The following is a 22965-nucleotide window of genomic DNA, read 5'->3' as shown; positions in this document are numbered from 1 at the left end:
TTGTCATTCTGAAGCATTGTTCAGTGAGATGAATTCACAATGTAAAGTGATGAGACAGGGACTGTTTCAGGCAAGAGGTCATGCAGATATGCAGTCTGACTCCGAAAACAAAACAAAACAGCTCCTTTTCTATAGAAATTCAAATCATAGGCTAAAATCTTCAGCATCCATCGGTTCTCAGGACAAGCTCTGGTCCCCGGAGGGATATCCATCATGGCCACACTTGTTAAAATTCCTCAGCTCCCCTTGCAACTGGCACTTCACAAGAATCCTAATCAAAAGCCACACTTCGGTGTCATCAGAAGTCAAGTGAGAAACGATCGTGATACTTTTCACAACTAGAAGACCTGCTCGTCTCTCTTCCTCCCTTCCCCAAATACTAAGAAAGGAAATTAAAGCTCTGAGGAGGTCCCTGCAGTCGCTAATACGAAAACACAGCAGGAACATTCAAAGGGCAAAATGCAATGGCTCCATGCCACTTCAGTCCTGCAGTTTTCTCTGGCAAGCAAGCTTCTTCTTTCTTTTTTTTGCTTCGAGGAATTTAACATCTGACTGTGAAGGTCTTCTGACTGAAAGCAAAGTGGCTATTCCATGGCTGTGCGTTATTGGCTTTACCGAAGGAGTTATTTCTGTTAGTAGATACCATAGAGGGCCTCTCTTTCTACTCCTCAGTCAGCCAGAAGAAAAAGTAAGTTCCCTTTGGGCCTTTACCTGTTGAACAATCATCACGGTGCTTGCCTCAGACCTTGAGGGTGAAGAATTATAAGAGGAATAGTACCTCTGTGAAGTGCTGAATCCTCACGCTGAGCTGACCAGCTCACTTCAGTTTCTCACCCTTAACTGCACAATACTACAAGCCCAGTGAATCATTTAGAAAGGCTGAGAACTTATACACTGTAAAAATAGATATAAATGCCACAAGGTTACACCTAAACTGGCATCACAATACCTTCCATCCTCTTCCTTGTTTTTAAAACCACCTATCAGGGAACTCTACCCTGGACTACCTGTTTCCGTACAATATTTCTGGCATTTATCATGCTGTGCTCAACAGTCTTAAGGCCGGGAAAGGACTCAGTTACTCTTGGTGTAATAAATATCAGCTAGTGGACTGGAAATGTAGTGGTCAGAGAAAGTGAGAAAGTATTTGATGATAGCAGAAAAGTTAACAGAGGCCCCGGTCACACGGGAGGTTTTGGGCCGGAAGAGGGATGGATCGAGGGTGCAGCAAAAGGGCGCGAGCACACCGCAACATCTGGGAATCGACGTGCACCCATCCCCGATCCGTCCCTTCCGGCCTAAAACCCGCTGCAAACAAACCACCCCAAGTAAAAGGTAGCATCAACCTGGAATGGCGCAGTAAGTGCAGCCGTGAGATCGCCGGTGCGCCCGTCTGCAGGAGCAATCGAGGCTCCCAGCCGAACTGTGCACGCGCACACATGCGCAGTTCAGCTGCCTCGCTCTCCCTGCAGTGGCTCCCCCCCGGCATCTGATCGTGCCGGGGAGCTACTGCGCGGCGGCTCAGGGGATCTATCTGATCCTGCCGCCGTGTGTCTCTTTTGGTGAGGCTTTAAAAAGCCGCACTTCGGCCGTTCTTTTTTCCCCCGTGTGGCAGGGGCCAGAGAGGACCATTTACTATTTGTACATGGTGTGAGAGATTCAAAAATACTCCAAATGAAAAAAAACTCAGAGTAACACCCTCCCTCCTTGTTATTTCCATGAGAAAATGTCATGTGTCTAAAGAGTTAACCTGCTACTTTCAACAAGATTTTAAAAAGAATTCTTCAAGTGTGTTAATGGCTTGCTGAATCCTCAGCATTTTCTTCCTCCATTTTCACCACAGGAAGTGTTTGTTTTGTGTTGGTTTGAGGTACAGTTTATTTATTTATTTATTTATTTATTAGATTTGTATCCCGCCCTCCCCAGATGGGCTCAGGGCGGCTTCCAACAGCGGCAAATGCCATAACAAACAGTTAAAACAGTATAAAACAATCAATAAATAAAGTGTGGTGCTCTAGATATTAACTTATATCTCCAAGATGGGATCCTTTTATCAATCTAGCCTGACAACATAAGTTCTTGGTCACCTAGGCGTCTTCCCAGGGCCGGTTCACTTATAGATCTAATCCACCATCATAGATGGCAACTCGGTGGTGGCACAATGGCGCCAGTAGGTGCTGCGCCCCAGACCGTAGTGCTCATGGGGGAACATATGGGGAATGGCGGTCCCTTAGGTACGCTGAACCCTGGCCATCAAGAGCTTTATAGGTAAGAACAAGCACTTTGTAACGAATCCAGTATGCTATAGGCAGCCAGTGCAGCGCCTTCAGCACAGGCTGGATGTGATCCCGTCTAGTGAGAACCATCAACAGCCTGGCCGCCACATTCTGCACCAGCTGCAGCTTCCGGATTTGCGACAAAGGCAGCCCCATGTAGAGAGCGTTACAGCAGTCCAGCCTTGAGGTGACCGTCGCATGGATCACTGTGGCCAAGTCTTCGCGGTCGAGGAAAGGAACCAACTGCCGTGCCAGCTGGAGATGGTAAAAGGCTGACTTGGCAGTGGCTGCCATCTGGGCCTCCATCGATAAGGAAGAGTCCAGGAGCACTCCCAAACTCCTAACCCTCGACACCGGCACCAGCGGCGCCCCATCGAAGGCCGGGAGAGGGAGCCCCAACCCCGAACCAGCCCGGCTTAGGCCCAGGACCTCTGTCTTCGCTGGGTTTAACTTCAGCGAACTCAGTCTGAGCCAACCAGCCACAGCTTACAATGCCCGATGAAGGTCATCTGGGTCGGAGTTCGACTGGCCACCCAGCATCAGATAAAGCTGGGTGTCATCCACATATAGATGACACCCAAGCCCAAAACTCCGGGCAATCTGGGCAAGGGGGCGCATATAGATGTTAAATAACATTGGGGACAGCACTGCCCCCTGAGGCACCCCACACTCAAGAGGATGCCTCCAGGACTGCTGTTCCCCTATCGCCACCCTTTGTCCCCGACCTTGTAGGAACGAGGCAAGCCATTGAAGGGCGAGCCCCTGAATCCCCACGTCGGCGAGGCAATGAGTCAGCAGCTGATGGTCGACCTTATCAAAAGCAGCCGACAGATCTAATAGCAGCAATGCTGCCACACCACCTCGATCCAGATGCCTACGGAGGTCGTCAGTCAGGGCGACCAATACCGTCTCCGTCCCATGACCCGGGTGAAAACCGGACTGGAAGGGATCTAAGACTGAAGAATCCTCCAGAAAGCCCTGTAGCTGTGACGCCACCACCCTAAGTTTGCCCAAATAGGGCAAATTGTACACCGGCTGATAGTTGGCCAATTCAGTCGGGTCCAGGGATGGCTTTTTCAGGAGGGGGCGGACCATCGCCTCCTTGAGTGCTCTGGGGAACTGTCTCTCCAAGAGAGACTTGTTGATAATCTCTCGCAGAGCACCTCGAAACCTCTCGTGGCCCACCTTGACGAGCCAGGAGGGGCACAGATCAAGGTCGCATGTGGTTGGGTTTATATATTCTTCAGTGTGCTGCTCTCAATCACCTGGTTATTCAGTAACAGTAACAAATAATGGTTACATATTTAAAAGGCAAACTTAAGAAGTAACTTTTGTTAAAGTTCTGAGGTAAAAATTGTGTGGTTTAACTGCCAGCAGATGATTTCTTTAGGCTACAAGATAATACAGGCCTCTTCTGGTAATCTAACAAGTAGCAGAGCTGCTGTTAGTTACTATAACAAAGGCAATGGTAACGCTGTGGGATATATAGTGCTGTTCAATGCTCCCTCTAAGCTGCGGGGTCTCGTGAGTAAAAATTTTACTTGGTGAGCTACTGGCATTAAAGTTGGGAGCAAGCGATTGGGCCACTGCATAAATTAGTTTGCTCTGGAGCCATCCTTCCTGAGCTAGGACAAAAATGGGTGAGCTAGAGGCTAAAAACGGTGAGCTAGCTCACACTAACTCAGTTTAGAGGGAACACTGGTGCTGTTCATAGAAAATGACTTCAATATTCATAGGGGAACAGGAATCCAAAAGATCCAAAAATGGACTGGTTAGCTAATGGGCATTTGTATCCTACCTCATTGGTCCATAGTTAAGAACCAAGGGGAGGTGGCCTGAAAGGTGAAGAAAGGTGAAGAATCCTTGGCCAGAAAACAGTCACGGGCAGTTAGTAGCAAGAGAGATGGATCTGAATACAGAATAGGGGAAGAAGAGCTGTCTGAAGAAATGGCATGAATGCCTTGGCAAGACAAGAGGGAAGACTGCGAAGCACTCTGAGGCTGTCCTCTACCAGCATCAATAGGAAGCTCCTCTCCTCCATTTTACCCCCCACCATCAATCCTGTGAGATAGTTTAGACTGGTGACCAGGCTAGCCCGATCTAAACAGATCTCGGAAGCTAAGCAGGGTCACCCCTCATTAGTGCTTGGATGAAAGACCACTAAGAAAATCTGTGGTTGTGTTGCAGAGGCAGAACGTGGCAAACCACCTCTGTTCATCTTCTTGCCTTCAAAACGCCCATGGAGTTGCCATAAATTGGCTATGTCATGATGGCGCTTTCCACCACCACATCAGTTCATGTCTAATCAATAACAAGCTACCATGGTTATAATATCTGTAGCGGCAAAAGATGGCAGTAGAATATAGGTATGAAATGGGCTTAATGTATATTAAAGGAAACAAACAAGGGCCCCTGTCACACGGGCCGGATATCGCAGGGGGGAGGCGTGGCTAATTGCCCCGGAGGAAACTAACGCGCGGCCGCCCGAGCACATGTCCCGGTCGAGGTCCCGTGGTTAGGGGGGAGATTCCGACCAGATGGGTATCCTGCAGCGCGGCACAGAAGCCGCACCGTGCGATCGCACCAGCAATCGCTCTTTGTGCGCATGTGCTGCTGGGCGCTGTTGCGCAACCTACGGAGACTTGAGAGACAAAAAAACCCCTTGTTTGCGACGAACAGCAGCGGGCGCCAGATGCTACATAACTCCACTGGAAACGCGATCAGACGCTCGCCCTTGCCCCACGGCTTTCGGAAACTAGTACCTTGGAGGTACTAGGTTTTTACTCCACATCTTCAGCGGGAAGCCTCGGGTTAGCCACGGGAGCTCTACACTTCCCAGATGTTGTGGTGTGATCGTGCCCGGAAAATCCGCCTACCATCTGTATCGTCAGCACGGCAAATGCTCCGTGTGACCGCAGCCCAGGTATAGTAATCATGACGGGCAAGGTGGCTCATTCTTGAGCACTGGAAGAAGAGGTAGCGGAATTCAACTCCTGTCTTCACCAAAAGTCTTTCTCAATGCCTCCTACCTGCAATTCCATAAAATGCAACTTATTGAATCTGGGACCTTCCATGTACAAAGTAGGCATGCTCCAATCAAATCACAGAGTAGTCCTGACAGAAACCTGCAGGTAACTTTTATGGGGAGTCTGCTTGAGAGAGATTGGTTCCCTTCACAGTTCCTTTTTTACTGCCAGCTAGCAGCCTGCTTTGTTCCTTAATATTGCAATGCTCTACGGAAATCTAATCTTGTTTTTTAAAAGGAGAGTCAGATCTTTAGCTTGCATCAAAAAACAACAACAAAAAAACAAAAAAACCAGAGCTGCACCTTATGATGAAAGTGAATTACAGGAATTGCCAGAGCTCCCATAATATCATATCTCTGCTATACTCCAAGCAATCAATGTGGACAAAATGTTTTTTTTCCTCTCCCCTGAATTCTGTAATAAGCTGCTGTTACCCATCCGTTCTTCGACACTTTCAGCACCACATTGGAATATCAGAAATTCTCCATGAGAAATCTCTTTGCTTATTTTTTAAAGAGATAAGTCTCAAACCAATAGCAGGGCATTTTTTGAGTGACAGTTGTGTGTCCCAGCCCTAGCTGTTGGACACCCAGTAAACTGCACACATGACCCATGCACAATGAACCAAGAATGCTTAAAATCTTATTGGAAGCCACGGAATGTTAGTACATTAGAAATATGCCACCTTAAATGAAATTGTCTAGGAACAATAGAACACAGAGCTATATTACACAGCAGTAGTTAGGGGTTCTACAGAGCACTAGTGTCTTTGAAAAACAAGTTGCTGAAGTAGGATGTGCCACTTGAACATATAATAACGCATACATGGGTATCGCATGCACTCCCACTAGAACGCTGTCCATTCTAGAGTTGCCAACTTCTAGCTGGGGCCTGGATTCCTCTTGAAATTAAAACTTATCTCCAGACTACAGAGATCAGTTCCCCTGGAGAAAATGGCAGCTTTGGAGGGCAGACTCCATGGCATTGTATCCCTCCTGAGCTACTCACCTTCTTCAAACTCTGCCTTCCCCAGGCTCCCTTGCCAGATTTCCAGGAAATTCTGAACCCACAGTTGGCAACCCCAGTCCACTCTACCACTGTGGCTGAAGTCTTGAAAGAATGACATCAATGGGAAAAACATAAAAATTGGTCATGGCAGTTAATATTAACACAGTTTATTTTTCTTGTAGGAGGGCAGATCCCACAGGCCTCGTAGAGAAGCTTCCGTGTATGCATAGAAGGGTTATTTTTAAAACTCATGGCAATGAATACCAGGTGAAAAGTATAAAATTACAGCTTGGCACAGCTGTCCTTGAAAAAGAGCAGTTTCTGTCAGAGCTCTCTCAGCCCCACCTATCTCACGGGGTGTTTGTTGTGGGGAGGGGAAGGGAAGGGAGTTTGTAAGTCACTCTGAGACTCCTTTGGGTAGTGAAGGGCGGGGTATAAATCCAATATCTTCTTCTTCTATTGGACAGCCAGTTCACAGTTTCTTTAAAACTACCCTGATTCGTAGCAAATATGAAGATGCATTTGTCAAGGTTTCTCTCTCTCATCCCAGACCAGGGATGGGAGAGAAACCAAGCATTCAGGAACAATTAAACAAATGCTAGGAGAATGTCGGTACACTCTCCAGGCGTTACCAGTAGTCTGCCACCAGGATCTCTCTTTAACCAGTTCCGCACCAAAGCTCAGGTGCAGAGATCCAAAACTCCTTCTTGCTTTATGGGACTTCCCCACTTTACCAGCTCTGTACCAGGGCTGCAAACAATTAATTAACACCGTGGTAGCCTCCTTAACCGAACAGCTTAGACACAAGATTCAGCCTTAGAAATCAGGTTGCAACAGAGGAAACACGTTCAGATAATATTGATTATATATTATCTTTATTCAGTGCAAAAGCATGTATATAACATGAGACTAGCAAAAGATAAGAAACAAATGATATCTATAGCTTGTTCAGCTCTAACTATACAATAGAGGTAGTTCATCGTTACCAGGCTGGTGTGCAAATAGTCCAAGGTCTCACCAGGGAATCTTGAAGAGGAACCCCATGGTTTTGTGAGCAGCTGGTCCAGCTTGGCTGCCTAATAGTCTCACTCCATGTTAACAGCAAACAGTCAGTCCAAAAGAACTCTTTGTTTTCCAGAGAAGAACTCACTTAACTCTCCTTAACCTCCAGTTTCCCATATGGATCATTGCTGTTATACCCCTCCTTCGTCACCACCAGGTATGGCCATTTACCCAATAGTGAGAGAGTGGGAAGGCGTTCCAATCTCTGGTTGTCAGGCAAGGTATGTTTTAATCTGCTAGGAGTTGGGCATCCCACTCCAGGCTCTTCCAGTGACCATGTGTCATGTTAGGGAATGCTTTTGATGTGTTAATGTACTGGGCATAGCTCGTCCCATGCTTGGGAAGATGCCGGCAAGTCGCTCTCTCCTGGCAGAGGTGTCGAAGTGTCTTGTATATGGAGATGCGGCCTGGCCATCTGGCAAGCCATTTGCACAGGTGACAGGAATCACGTGGTAGTGTTACCAGCTAGGGCCATCTGGCCCAAGCAGGGAGGATTTTAGAAAAGCCTTTTTCTATACAGCATTCTCAAATGGAAAAAGCCCAAATGCATTGATAAAACTCTTCTACTAGATTAATTTAGGTTCAATTCAGGTTAAAACAGTTTGACGTTAATTATTTTAAATCATGTCCGCGATATGCTCAGATATGAGCAAAGCCAAATCAGTCATGTACTACTATGCACCCTGTGCTATCTGGAATATTTTTTAAAAAACTCGCGAATGAAACTTGCCCATACCAGACTCTGAAAAAAGGGTGGGTTTTTTACTAATATTTGTTTTATAAGGTATTAACTGTACAGCTCAAATGCCCAAAGAGAAGAACTACACATCAGGACATGCCATAATGTTAGTGGCACAATGCAGAATACTTAATATTTACTGAATCTAATCAGACAAACATTGAAACATAAAGACAAAAAACATTGTTTGGCCAACATCTGTTCAAAGTTCAAATGCAATTGCAAATTGCAAGCAGCCCCCTCAAACACTTGGGGGGGGGGGAATCAGATGCTTGGAATTGTTTGAATATGTATTGCAAAATGTTTCTGGAGAGAGAGTTCTTGCACTGCTTTCCAACAGTTGGTTCTCTTCCCCTCCCTCATCCACCAACACACCAACCCACTTGACAGAATAAGCTAACAAAACTTTTGTCCCTTCTGCTAGACTGACTCCCGGAGTGTGCTTGTATTCACTGGGGCCAGCCGCACGGAGAGGCAGCAGAGAAGCGGCTGGAAGGTGGTGGGAAGGCAGAAGATCTCCAGGAGGAAGAATGCTACCAGCCAAGGACTTCCAAGAGCTGGATGAGTGACAGGCCGAAGGCAAGGAGGATTCACTGTCAAAGAGAAAGCAGGAGAAAGAGTGCCAATAGCCTAGGAGGAGGGTAGAAGGTCGGTGGTTGCGTCTGTCTGAAGAGATGGCATGAATGCCTCGGCAAGACAACAGGGAAAACTGCGAAGCGGAAGACAGAGGGACCGTCTGACCACCTCCTAGCGATATAAAATGTCGCGGATATGTCACGGATATGTCTCGAATATAAGAATTGCGGGAAAACTAGCGCAGTAAGAGGTCCGTGTGATCAGACCCTGAGACAGTTTTGTGTGAGGACCAGTTTGGTGTAGTGGTTAAGTGTGTGCAGGGGTCGTTTCGTAGATAAAGAGCTAGGGGAACTCATGCTAATGCTAACCCTAACTCATTAGCATATGCCACACCCCCTGACATCACCGGAAGTGTGTCATAAGGCCACACACCCCGCCCCCAACGGTCCCGGCCGCCAGCGGTGGCCTTGCAACTCCACTGCCAAGCCCCATGAGGGGCCCGGCGGTGGACCTGCAAGGCCGGCAGGAGTGCAAGGAAGCCCCGCGAAGGCCCTCCCTGGCCCCAGGCAGGCAGGGGTGGGGAGAGGCAGGGAGGAAGCAACCTACCCTCCCTCTTCTCCTGCCTCCTCCTGGCTGAATGAGGGCCAGAAGTGGGGCAGCCGGATGCAGGGGGCGGGGCTTCGTTATGTGCCCCGCCCCCCATACCTCACCCGGGGGGACTGCGATCCCCCGCGATCCCCCCGAAATGACCTCTGAGTGTGTGGACTCTCATCTGGGAGAACCGGGTTTGATTCCCCACTCCTCCACTTGCACCTGGATGGATGACCTTGGGCAAGCCATAGTTCTGTCAGAGCTGTTCTTGAAAGAGCAGTTTCTCTCAGAGCTCTCTCAGCTCCACCTACCTCACAGGATGTCTGTCATGGGGATGGGGAAGGGCAGGAGTTTTGTAAGTTGCTCTGAGTCTCCGAGTGAAGGGCGGGGTATAAATCCAATCTCTTCTCTACCAGCGTTAACAGGAAGCTTACCTCTCCTCTATTTTAAACCCCCCCTCCCATCAATCCTGTGAGATAGGTTAGACTGCTGACTTGGGTAGCCCAGGCTTGCCAGATCTCATCAGATCTCGGAACCTAAGCAGGGTCAGCCCTGGCTAGTATTTGGATGGGAGACTTCCAAGGAATGCCAGGGTCGTGATGCAGAGGCAGGCCATGGCAAACCACCTTTGAACATCCCTTGCCTTGAAAACCCCACAGGGTCACCATAAGTCATCTGTGACTTGATAGCACTTTCCGCCAGGGTAGGCTGAGAGTGTGTGAGTGGCCCAAGGTCACCCAGCCAGCTTCAGAGAGGAGATTCTAACCTGGGTCTCCCAGATCCTGCTCTAAACACTAAACCATACTAATAAATTACAGACCTATTACAGTTCTTCAGGGCCTGTAAAGTGAAGCTGTTCCGCCAGGCTTTCAGTTGAGGCAGTGGGTGCTCAACCATTCTGGCCTCCCCTGTTCATGGCTCCTTCTTCTGGTGTGTTTTTTTAGCACCCCCCCATAGGGGATTTTTTGTTGCATTTTCTATAAACTACAAAGAAACAACAAGGGAGGGGAATCTATAAACTATAGGAGAAAGTAAAGAAAACCACTAAAACCCCAAGAGATGGAGATCATAGATAACTTAAAATACAACAGCATTTTTTTAACAATTACGTTTTTCTTTCTTTCTTTTTTTGGCGTTGAAAGTGATCAATGATAATTTATCATATTATCAATTCCAACAAATCTGAATATATGAAGATCTATATAAGATCATAATAAGAAAAAAACCGCTAAGGCAGGCTTCAGAAAACATTAGCATCTCATTTTTTTTAACTTTTTGTTCCCCAAGTGACAATCAAAATTTTTTGGGGGGGGAGGGGACCACCCCCCATCTTAGAGTCCAGTCCTCATCAGTAAGTGTACTTGTTGTCTCATCTTCTCTTCCTCTTTTACAGTCTTCTTCCTCATTATCTTCTTCCCTTGTTGATCCAACTTATTGCAGCAGACACTGGCCTGTCTTTAGGATAGAGTTCATTCTTCCCTTTTATTGCTTTAATCCATATGTCTTCTGGAGAATCTAACCACTCTTTCACTGGGCAGATTATAATTTTTATATTTTCAGGATATGTCCATACATCACATCCCTTCACTTTAAGTATCACTTTTAATCTGCAAACTCGTCCCTTAACGACATACAGTCCATTTTAGATTCTCCCCTTTATCCATTTGGAGTTATAGAAGCTGATTCTCGGTTGTTGTCTCTATCCTTTTGGAGATGTCTTTCAGTTAGAACTGCCATGCAACATAGTCCTAATTTAATATCACTGTTAGCCAGCAGGAGGCACTCATTTTCTCTTGGAAGAGTCTATAATAGAGTCAGGTCACATGGCCTGGTCAGCTGAATTCACACTTCCTGAAGAAGGCTTAGATTTCATTCTGCTTTCTTCAGCGCCATCTTTAAGGATGTTGATTCTTTTGTAAAATTGCCAAAGGTTTCTAAAGTCCGCGGTATCACCCAAAAATCCCTCGACAGCTCTTCATTATAGTCCATTTACACTTAAAGCTCTGTCCCCCCCACTTACAATGCTTCAAACTCTGTTTGTTTTGGTGCGGGGGGGAGTTCCCTCCCCCCTCACTTATTAAGGGGGGACTTTCCGCCTTTTTTTAATTCAACGCTTCAACAAACTCACAGTTCAATGTCATTCTCACCATTTCATCTCAGGTTAGGTTAATCTTGCCCGATCTCCATGCGCTTGTCCCAGTCAGTGGCTCCTGTTCTATAGGGAAGCAAAGCGGCGGGACCGTTGGGGCAGAAGGGAGCCTCAATTCACCGGCTGCGTGCTGGGGGAGAGGCAACCCTTTAGGGCCCCATGTGTAAGCATGTGCATTATAAATGTATGTATGTTTGTGGTTGCTAACACATATGTACACACATGGACTATGGACTATGGTTATGAATTCCTATGGCTGGGGAGAAAGCTTTTCGCATTGAAACGCTGTGTCTTGCAAAGCTCCTTGCCTGCTGTTTATGCAAATGCATTTTGACACATTGACACAGCTCAACTGAAGAAGAAGCAATCGCCATTACTAGCAGCCCACAAAACAACAACTGGCATGGATATAAACCACCATTGATGAACTCTTGGTCACCACTAACCCTGATATCTGGTTTGCATCCAAAAAGACAGTTTCCTGTTTTATGGTCGTTTTATGGCAGGAGACCAAGCCACATCGCTATGCACATCAAAGATTGCCTGGGTACCCTCTTAACCCCTTTGGACCAGATGCCCCTCTTGAGTTAAAGGTTTAGATTTCACATTGCCCCCTCCTCGTAGGTAGGCACGTCATTATTAATTAACCAATAGTATAGAGTCCTGGGACAGACCACAGATTGGTTCAGCATAGGAAAAGGAGTACGACAAGGATGTATATTGTCACCTTGCTTATTTAATATATATGCAGAGTACATCATGCGAAATGCTGGCCTGGATGAATCACAAGCGGGAATTAAGATTGCTGGGGAAAAGATCAACAACCTCAGATATGCAGATGATACCACTCTAATGGCTGAAAGTGAAGAGGACCTAAAGAGCCTCTTGCTCAGAGTAAAAGAGGAGAGCGCAAAAGTGGGCTTGAAGCTCAACATCAAAAAAACTAAGATCATGGCATCCGGCCCCATCACTCCTTGGCAAATAGAAGGGGAAGTCGTGGAAGTAGTGACAGACTTCACGTTCCTGGGATCCCAGATCACCGCAGACTGTGACTGCAGCCATGAAATTAAAAGACGCCTGCTCCTTGGGAGGAAAGTGATGGCGAACCTAAACAGCATGATAAAAAGTAGAGACATCACCCTGCCAACAAAAGTCCGCATGGTCAAAGCAATGGTATTCCCAGTAGTCATGTATGGCTGCGAGAGTTGGACTATAAGGAAGGCCGAGCGCCGAAGAATAGATTCTTTTGAACTATGGTGCTGGAGAAGACTCTTGAGAGTCCCTTGGACTGCAAGAAGATCAAATCAGTCAATCCTACAAGAAATCAACCCTGACTGTTCCCTGGAAGGCCAGATAATGAAACTGAAGCTCAAATACTTTGGCCACCAAATGAGAAGGGAGCACTCCCTGGAGAAGACCCTGATGCTGGGAAAGATTGAAGGTCAAAGAAGATGGGGACGGCAAAGGATGAGATGGTTAGACAGTGTCATCGATGCAACGAACATGAAATTGAGCCAACTTCAGAGGACGGCGGAAGACAGGAGGGCCTGGCGGGAGATGATCCATGGGGTCGCGAAGAGTCGGACTCGACTGTGCGACTGAACAACAATTCCTTTCCCCATACCTTTAGCTTAAATATAACTATTTGCTATTCCTGTAACAACTGAGGAACTTGTTTGTGTGTGTGTATCTGTTTTTACGTATGTATGTGAACTAGAGTTAGGAAATAAAAGGAACCAATTGCTTTCATCAGAATATTAGCCTTGTCTCCGTTTGTAACTTGATTTCCTCCAGGGAGGCGCATCCTATATACATTGGGAATTACCACAGAACATTAATATTTCATAAGCTGCTGTCATAGATAAGGCAGTTCGGCTATCACATGGCTAGGAACCCTTTGCAAGGGCTCTGGGGAGGGGTGCACACAGTCGTGCCCCCTCCCAAATGCCAGCTCACAGCTCGCATCCCTGGGAGCACCCAGGGGAGGTGGCCGCCATTGAGTAGGTCAAAAACCGGAAGCCTTCATGGCCCCTTCCAGTGCCCTGCTGCTCAGATAACATTACTGAGGCACCAGAGCTTTTATTCATCTGACATGAGGCAAGGGTCCTTTCTGTTATTGTTTATCGTGCCATCTGTTGTTTTATTGGTTTTATTGTTTTACGAATGTTGTGTTGTAAGCCGCCCTGAGCCCACTAATTGGGATAGGGTAGTGTATAAATTAAATAAGTAAATAAATAATAAAGAAAAATGTATCCACAAAAAGGAATTGTATTTTCCTGCACAGCTGTAGAGGACTGTATTCATTACATTTACTTATAGCAAGAGAAGTCTTGGGTTGTATTAAAAGGGCCATAGCATCGAAATCATAGGAGGTCATAGCCCGTCTGTATACTGCCTTGATGAGGCTGCATCTTGAGTACTGTGTGCAGTTCTGGGGGCCTGACTTCAAAAAAGATGTGGGCAAAATCGAGAGGGTGCAGAAGAGAGTGACGAGGATGATCAGGGGTCTGGAGACTGAGCCCTACGAGGAAAGCCTAAAGGCCTTGGGAATGTTTAGTTTGGAGAAGAGGAGACTGAGGGGGAGACATGATTGCTCTCTTTAAATATTTGAAAGGCTGTCATTTGGAGGAGGGCAAGGAGCTGTTCCAGTTGGCAGCAGAGGATAGGACCCAAAGCAACAGGTTTAAATTACATGCAGAAAGGTATCAGCTGGATATTAGGAAAAACTGTTTCACAGTCGGAGTGGTTCAAAGGTGTAATCAGCTGCCTAGAGAGGTGGTTAGTTCCCCTTCACTGACGGCTTTCAAGAAGAGGCTGGGCGGATATTTGTCAGAGATGCTTTAGGCTGGTCCTGCATTGCGCAGGGCGTTGGACTAGATGGTCTATATGGCCCCTTCCAACTCTATGATTCTAAGGTGATGCAATCAGGAGAAGTACTACGAAGAGGATTTACTTCTCCTCCAGATTCAGTTGCCCCCAGAGTCTAGGGTGGGTGGAGATGTGATTCCCCCAAATTGTTTTTAGAATTCACAGACACTGAAGAATGCACTTTCAATCCACTTGGAATGCACTTTAGCAATCGTTTGCCAGTAGATTCTGCCATTTCCCACAGGAAAACCCAGTTGCAAAGTGCACTGAAAGTGCATCTGTTCAAAGGTGAATACAAATATTTCTGGAGCTCAAAGTGTTTATGCCTCAGCAGTTCTATTAATGGGTATTTAAATAATATTCCTTTAAGCTACAGTAACTACGGCATAAGGTTTCATCTTTATGGATGCCTTGTCATAATTTCTGGAATTACAGAACTGCCTGCCATACCCTTAACATATATCTGAAAGGTTACAGAATATTCAAAGATTATTTTTAATGGCTAAAAAAATGACTTTTCCATTAATCAGAATTGCGGGGGGAGAAATTAAATCAATGCTCCTGGGCTAAAGCTTGAGGTGTGCAAAATGGGAGAAGGAATATCAGCATTCTTGGACTTTTAAAATAAATCTTATTTTGGTTGGTCCATCAAACCAATAAATAATTATCAGCAAAGCAAAAGAAAAGCAAGACATGCATTTTCTTGATATTCCTATGACTTCTTCTACCAAATAAAATTCCTGCAACCAGGGAATGCCCTAATAATCATAAGACAAATGGGAGAATAAAATGAACTGCAGCCAAGAGCCTATGCATGCCTACACACAAGTAAACCCCACTGAGTTCAATGGGACTGACTCCCAAACAAGTGTGCATGGGATTTCAGCCAGACTCTCAATAGTATTTGCCTTCATTAGTAAGCATATGGCTTGGCCCACTTTCTGGAAAGATGAACCAAACAATTTCTAAATCATAGTTCGAAAACTGAACCTGTAAGTCTTAAAACAATTGTGGCTTTGGATCCCTCCATGAAATACTGCTGATGCACAGATTTCCATCAGTGGAATTTAACTCTCCAACCTCTCTCATACTACTGCAGCCCCAGATGACCCCCAAAATGCTGATCTTGGGGGTCAGCCCCCCCACAGCACAAAGTAGGAGCTGGAGATCTGCAGCAGGAGGGGGAATCAGCAAAAATAACCTTCTGCATCAACAGAAATAGTAGACAGGATCCAAACCCCCTGTCTTGGTTGAGTGGTTCTAACTGTCCTGAGTTAATTTCTGGGTCTACAGCATCACTAACTTTTAAACCTAGATTGTCACTAACTTTTAAAGCTGTGTAAAATGTAGGGATGGGCACGAACCAGCTCATGAACTAAAGTTTGTCATGAATTTTGGCTGGTTTGTGGTTCACAAAGCAATGTTTGCTAACTGAAGAGCCACCACAAACTTCCATGAATTTTGATGCAGTTCATGGTGATTAATGACGAGCAGGAAACAGGGGTTTAAATGGCCCTGCTTTCTGCTCTTCACAGAAAACTGCTGAGCAGTGGGGAGCTCCCTGCCACTCAGCTGTTTGGTTTAAATGGCTCAGATCCATTTTACACCCTGCTTTCTGCTCACTGTAGCTTTGGCAGTGAGCAAAAAGCAAGGGGTGAAATGGCTGGGAGGCATTTCACCCATACTTTCTGCTCTCTGTGGCTTTTCACGGTGAGCAGAAAGCAGGGGTAAAATGGCTGGGAGCAATTTAAACCCCTGCTTTCTGCTCCCCATGGCTTTTCATGGGGAGCAGAAAGCAGGGCCATTTAAACCAAACAGCTGAGTGGTGGGGAGCTACCCACTGCTCAGCTGGTTTTTGTAAAGAGCAGAAAGCAGGGGTTTAAATGGCTTGCCACAAAAAGCCACAGCCAGCAAAAATCAGGAGATGCAATGCCTCCCAGCCATTTCACCCACTACTTTTTGTGCACTGCCAAAAGCTGTGGGTGAAATGCTTGGAGCCATTTAAACCCCTGCTTTCTGTTCCTCACAGCTTTCTTTGGGGAGCAGAAAGCAGGAGTTTATACTTTAAATGGCTCACAAACCAATACTAACTGGTTTGGTTCATGAACTGGCCTATCAGTTTGTGATTCAGTTTATGGTTCAACCACGAACCACGAACTGAATTGCAAAAATGCAGTTCATGCTCATCCCTAGTAAAGGGTTAGAAGTAGAGTACCCAAAGGACTGCCTCCATCCATATGATACTACTACCTGTGTCTCCATGGTGAGCCTGCATTAGCTAAAATAAGTTTGGCAGCTGTGTGGGGCAGAGTTTTCTCAGCTGTGTCTACAAGACTATGGGAATTCTCTGCCCCAAAAGGCTGTGTCACCATACTCCTAACCATCTGCTGACCTTTTTGTTTCAGAAAGCTTTTTGTGTTCCTTTTTTTCAGCCAGATGTTTTAGCCTGTAATGTTGGTTTTTATGATAATGCTTATTAGTGATTTCATTTATAGCTCATTTTATTGATTGCTTCTATTGGTTTCTGAATTTATGCTTTGAAAAATCTATTGCTGTGTGGTGCAACTTTCAGTTGTGACTTGCTGCTTGATTCCATCATTGAATCTTAAATTACAGTGTTTCATGTGCTTCAGCTTGATTTTAATGTTCGAGATTCCTTGCAAGTGAGTATAGAACAGAAAGCTGGAGCATAAATTTATGCTCTGCACCAGAGTCATGTAGTGGTTAAGAGTGGCAGACTCTAATCTGGAGAACCGGGTTTGATTCCCCACTCCTCCACATGAAGCCTGCTGGGTTACCTTGGGAAAGTCACAATTCTCTCAGAACTCTCTCAGCCCTACCTACCTCACAAGGTGACTGTTGTGGGGAGAGGAAAGGGAAGGTGATTGTAAGCCACTTTGAGACTTCTTGAGGCAGAGAAAAGTAGGGTATTAAAACCTACTCTTCTTCTAAATAAAATGGAGGAAAGACAGTGTACACTGTGTATGTTCTTTATGTAGGCTTTCATTTGTGAAGACTCTACACTTTTAAAAGGAAATGTTTTTTTCCAGAGTCTTTCCAACCTTGTACACTAATCCTTCATTCCAGCTCTAACTATATCTTACCATACCCACCCAACCTAAACTTCCTCCTTTATTTCCTTCAGTAATAGGAATCTACTGTTGCGTATCTGCTATGTTGATTTCACATATTGTTTGTTAAATGTGCTGTAAAGTTTTCCAAAAGTCATCTAGTCCCTTGTTAAGTCAAGTCATCAGTTAAAAATAAAAATATATATTTTAAAGCCTTAGCTTAACTAGATGGATTACAGTTTGCATTCTGCACCCATGTCGAAACATGTGCATTGATCTCAATGCTCTTTTGTTTTTGGTTTAGGGAAAAGAAATTTCTCCATGCAGATAAGAACAAACACACAGTCTTTACGTGGACTGTATGGGTAGCGTAGAGGATCACATCAGAAACAACAGATTGTAATCATATCAAATTATTTGCAAATATTTCAAATGAACAGGAAGAATTCCAATCAGTGAGCATTCATCATTTTGAAGATGACATTTCTATTCTGCAAATGTCACCAAACAAATTACAGACGTACAAAAATCTTGATCTGTGGATTTAGAGGATGCATCAGAGTTGAAAAATCTTGATATATGGATTTAGAAAATATATCTCATAATAAATATGAGCTTCCTCTATCTGAATACAGTTTCATTCTCTCCTACAAATAGTTATGCTGTAATCTTGAATGAATACATGCAGGGCAAGCTCCACAATAAAGCAGTTACTTCAGGAACAGAAGCTAGAAGGGGCAACCTGTTCCTGAAGTGGAGACAGAACTGAGAGAGAAGATCGGTTCTCACTTCCAGTGTCCATAGGTTTTCAGGTGATTCTCTGCCCCATGGTCTGTCTCAGGTATGGACAAGATCTTTGAGGACACAGAGCTGAGCTTTTCTCTATTCCCTCCAGAATACATTTCCAATAGTGATCAGCAAAGCACCAACTTTGAATGAGTTCTCATAGGCCAGGGGTTCCCAATGTTTATGAAACTGCAGACACTTCAGGAATTTTTGAGAAAGAGTAGCTGGCCTCTCCCCAAAATGCCTGCCCTGTGAACTGGGACCAATTATAAACTGGCTGCCATAGGGACCAATTAGATTGGGAGGTCCCAAACAAAGCTTCCTCCAATCATGGGGGTAACTATTGCAGAACGGTTGCTCATTGCAGACAGAAAAGTGATGTCTTCTGGGATCTTTTGAATTACCTCCAGTTCCACTGCACTGAAGGAAGCAGGAACTGGTTCCTTGGTTTGGGGAAGAGGTGTTTGGGGATCAAATAAATAGGTACCAGGGAAATGCATGAGTAATCACTGTCATAGGCAGATGAAAAGGTGGATACATCATAGCATGTTCCTGGCCAATTGAAGTAGCTTTGCTTGAACCTGCTTGACATTTATTTATTTATTTAATTACTTATCTTATTGTTTTTAGTCTGCCTTTATCACTGAGACTCAAAGCAGTTTAACGTAGTGTATATCAAATACATTCAACAGGCTGGAACATCCAATAAACAAGCAATATGGTTTGGACTGCAGAAATCAGAAAATGGATCTGAAACAAAGATCAAACAAAGCATGAGCCTTAACATGTTAAACAATGCAGAAATCACATAGTAGCATCATATTTACAGGTACAGACAGTACATAATATACACAGCAGTGTAGTCCACAGTCCCTATTTCTGTTCCAAAACTTTATGCTAAAACATTTTGTTACAGCAAAGTCCTGTTACCTGTGTTAAAAAGCTCTCCTGAATAGTTCAGTTTGGCATAGTTTGCAGAAAACCTGGAGGGTGGGAGCCTTCCTGACCTCATCAGGTAGGCCATGCCATAAGGGAGGGACCATAACAAAAAATGTGTGTGTACAGGCAGTTGTTGATTTTGCCCATTTGTGGGGTGGGCAAATTAACTTGTGCTCTCAGACCACACACAAACAAACAGGTAGGTTTTAAGTAGAGATGGGCATAAACCGGCTCACAAACTAAAGTTTGTGATGAATCTTGGGTAGTTCATGGTTCGCCAACTGAAATTCGTGGCAGGTCAACTGGCACAAACTTCCCACAAATGTTCAAGCACTTCATAGAGGTTCCCACTGCTCTGTGAATGGATACATTTCCAGACAGACTGTCTCCCCTCAAACAAAATGTTTACCAAACTTCAAAGCAACAGGGGGCGGTATTCCACAGTCTTGGAAACACTGTTGTCAGTTTCAAACCATTCATGTCAGTTTCAAGAGGGTCCCCCCCCTTTGCCAGCTTTCCTTTGTGTTCACTTCCCATTTTCTTGCACAGAGCTTGCAAAATCCCACCCTCCTCCTTGCTTGGATTTGTGACTATGTGCTTTGAGATCTGTCCTTGTAAGCTTGCAATGCCAGTGGCACTGGGTTCTGCTTGGGCACTATGTGATTGCACTGGCACCACTGGGCAATCTGTACATAGTACGGGTTTTGCTGGGCTTGCAAAGAATCCTCCCTTGCTTGGATTGTGATTGAGCTGACTTTGCCACATTGGCACTGGGTTCTGCTGGGCACTCTGTGAATTGTACTGGTTCTGCTGGGCTTGCATCTCCCCTGCTTGGAGTGTGGTTATGTGTTAGATATCAGTCCTGTTGAGCTGGCATTGTCGTAATTGCAGTAGGTTCTGCTGGGCACCAGTACATTGTACTGGTTCTGCTGGGCTTGCAAAAATGCCCCCCCTTTAGTTTCTACTGCAGAGATTTGCTGGTTTGCCTTAGCCCTGTTGGGTTTGCAGTGTCACAGTGGCACTGGTTCTGCTGGAAAAATTGCACTGGTTGCAGAAATGCCCCCCCCCCCTTCAGTTTCTATTGCAGAGCTTCTCTGGGGCTTTGATTCTGTTCTGCTGGGGATTTTTGGCCTTGGTTTTTTGCTGTTTTATTTTTCCTCCATTGAAAACAATGGATGATGGGGGCACCTTCTTGGGGGGGGAGTGTAACTCAGACTCTGTAAATCCAGTTCTCACCAAACTTAGGGAGTACAGCCAGAGATCTCCTGTGAGTTTGGTGTCTCTAGCACACCAGGGGAGGCATTCTACCACATCACAAACCCCACAAACTGAACCAGTTCATTTAGCTCTTAAAAATTTGTGATGGTTTGTGGGTCACAAACCGGGCACACCATGAACTGAAATGAACCACATATTCCCAGTCTGTGCCCATCCCTAGTTGTAAGTGAATCTTAATGGCTTAACTTCCATGCCATTTAAGCAGTAACTCATACATATTCTGTATGCTTACAGATTTGGTGGTGGAAAGTGTCATCAAGTCACAGTTGACGTATGGTGGGATTTTCTAGGCAAGAGATGTTCAAAGGTGGTTTGCTACTACCTGCCTCTGCATACTAACCATGGTATTCTTTGGTGGTCTCCCATCCAAATACTAGCTAGGGCTGACTCTGCTTAGCTTCCAAGATCTGATAAGATCAGGCTAGCCTGGGCTATCCAGGTCAGGGCATGCTAACAGATTAGACTCTCTGAATTCCTAGTTTTTCTTGGTGTTTTTGTGCAGTGGGGTGTGTGTGTGTGTTCAGGCAGAAATCCAACAAGTGTCACGTTCCCAAAATACTTGCTGCATACCCTCCTAAAGAATTTTTGCCAGGTTCATAATGATTAACTAATTATGAATTAATTTGTGAAGCTGCTTCCCAGCTACATAATTTTTTTAATGTTGTTTAAATCATAACTCTGTTGGATCCCCAAGCATCGAGAATAAATCCACGTTTTCAAGAAAAGCAAAATTTATTTCAAAGCGTTGAAGACATACTCAAACACGTTCTTTGTTAGAACTGGGGATACACAGTTAGGGCGAGCATAATAAAGGAAATTCAAACAGATACATATCCAATGAATAATATTCCCGCTGGCGGGCTAATGAAACGGTTGAGCGCCCAGTCCATGGGAACCAGGCAGAACATCAGACAAAACACAGGTGCAGTTCTCATGAGATAGCAATAGGCAAGCATTACAGCATCTTCTCCCCCACACATCCACCAGTAGTTATCTTATGCATTCCAGCACAGAAGCAGGATAGTATAAACAAGCCAGGTGCAACAGGGTAAGGATATGTACACAGAGGTCACAGAAAACAGAATGGCAGCTTGCTGACATACTGCCCCCCTTAAAATACACTTAAAACACACCTCCCGGGTCGGGCGGGAGATCTCCCGGGCTGGGCGGGAGACCTCCCGGTTTGTCCGGGAACCTCTTGTGGAAACTACGGATCAGGTAAGGGGCCCGAATATCCCCTTCTTCCACCCATTCGCGGTGCTGGGGACCGAAATCAACCCATTCGATAAGGTACCAGAGTTTACCACGTTTCAATTTACAATCAAGGATATCAGCGATCTCAAAATGTTCATCCCCTTCCAAAATGACAGGTGGAGGAGGAGTAACTGCTGGTCTCCAGGGAGACGGGCCAGGATCCTTCTTCAACAGGCTCATGTGAAAAACAGAATGCAGAGCACGTAAATTCTTAGGCAAAACAACATCAACCGCCACATCATTTATGACTTTACGCACTTTGAATGGACCAATGAACTTCCACCCCAATTTCCTGCTAGGTCGCAGCATCTTAATGTTCTTGGTCGAGACATACACAAGATCCCCAGGTTTCAGATCAAACCCCACCACCCTACCCTTGTCTGCCTGGGTCTTGTAAGCAGCCTTGGCTGCGTCAAGTGTTTGGCATAGCAGAGGCCATGAATTTTGCAAGGAAGTACACCATGTATCAGCATCCCCCACAGGACGTTGGCCCATCCCCTCCAGGAAAGGGAGGGGGGGCTGTCGTAACCAGAAACAGCTTTATAAGGAGACATGCCCGTGGAGCTATGGACAGTATTGTTATAACAATATTCAGCAAGAGGCAACAATTCACACCAATCATTTTGTTGATAATTAGTAAAACAACGAAGATATTGCTCCAGGGTCTGATTAACTCGTTCTGTTTGTCCGTCAGTCTCAGGATGATACGCGCTGCTGAGCCCTTGTTCCACCCCTAAAATGGAAAGAAGTTCCCTCCAAAACTTAGAAACAAATTGGGTCCCCCTGTCAGAAATTAATTTAGCAGGTAATTGATGAATTTTCACCACGTGAGACATAAACGATTTCGCCAACCTCTGAGCTGTAGGCAAGGAAGGAAAAGGCACAAAATGAGCCTGCTTAGAAAATAAATCAACAACCACCCAAATAACAGTGTTCCCTTTGCTCGCAGGGAGGTCAGTAATAAAGTCCATGGACACCACTTCCCAAGGCCTCGATGGAGTAGGGAGTGGTTGCAGAAGACCGGGAGGCTTGCCCCCCCTGGGTTTAGTTAAGGCACAGGTCTGACAGGATCGAACAAAAGTCAATAGGTCTTTGCGCATGTGTGGCCACCAAAACTGTCTGCGGATGAGTTGCAGTGATTTAACAAAACTCCAATGTCCTGCCAGTCTGGAACCATGAGCAGAATCCATCACTTCCCTCCTCATTGAAATAGGCACATACAGTTTGTCCCCAGAATAAATCAGACCTTCTGGGCTACGGACACAGTCCGGCAACGCTCGCAGGGAGGCATCATCTTCAGTAGTAAAAGCAGAAACATATTTCTGGACCCAGGCCCCCCCCC

The sequence above is a fragment of the Gekko japonicus genome, unplaced genomic scaffold (assembly GCF_001447785.1).
Source record: "Gekko japonicus isolate JY-2015 unplaced genomic scaffold, Gekko_japonicus_V1.1 scaffold129, whole genome shotgun sequence".
Lineage (NCBI taxonomy): Eukaryota > Metazoa > Chordata > Lepidosauria > Squamata > Gekkonidae > Gekko > Gekko japonicus.
Note: the sequence above shows the minus strand (reverse complement) of the source record.